This window comes from Arachis ipaensis, chromosome B09, assembly GCF_000816755.2.
Source record: "Arachis ipaensis cultivar K30076 chromosome B09, Araip1.1, whole genome shotgun sequence".
NCBI lineage: Eukaryota > Viridiplantae > Streptophyta > Magnoliopsida > Fabales > Fabaceae > Arachis > Arachis ipaensis.
This window is the reverse complement of record NC_029793.2, coordinates 37,366,126-37,366,957: the sequence shown is the minus strand read 5'-3', so window position 1 is coordinate 37,366,957 and position 832 is coordinate 37,366,126.

The window sequence follows — 832 nt, the reverse complement described above, 5'->3', positions numbered from 1 at the left end:
TGAGGGGGGAAAGGTTTCGGCCATATGGGTAGGTTTGGGTGGGAAATTGGTTTTGAATTTTGAAGGTAGGTGGAGTTTATGAGGTAGGTTTATGGGNATCCTGAGTGGATCCTGTGGGATCCACAGATCCTGAGGTGTTCAAGGATTTACATCCCTGCACCCATTAGGCATGTAAAAATGCCTTTGTACCCAACTCTGGGCGTTTAGCGCCAGGTTGGTGGCCATTTTGGGCGTTCAACGCCCATTTGTGTGCCATTTCTGGCGTTGAACGTCAGAACCATGCCTGTTCTGGCGTTCAGCACCCAGAAGCTGCCCATTTTGGGCGTTCAGCGCCAGAACCATGCTCTGTTCTGGCGCTGAACGCCAGACAGATGCTCCTCCAGGGTGTGATTTTTCTTCTGCTATTTTTAATTCCGTTTTCAATTTTTATATTTATTTTGTGACTCCACATGATCATGAACCTACAAAGACATATAACTAAGAAAAATATAGTTANTGGGTTGACTCTGCTTTGAGAGAAGCTTTTTCTGCTTCCTCTCCATGGTTGCAGAGAGAGATCCTTGAGTTTTAAACACAAGGTTTCTTGAGCTTCTGCAGGCATTTTCTTTAGGTGAATGGATCCACCTGCAAAAATGTCCAGTGACATCTTTGATAGCTCAGATAAACCATCATAGAATATATCCAGGATGGTCCATTCTGAAAGCATATCAGAAGGAAACTTTTTGGTCAACTGTTTGTATCTTTCCCAAGCTTCATAGAGGGATTCACCTTCTTTCTGTCTGAAGGTTTGAACATCAGCTCTAAGCTTGCTCAGCTTTTGAGGAGGAAAGTA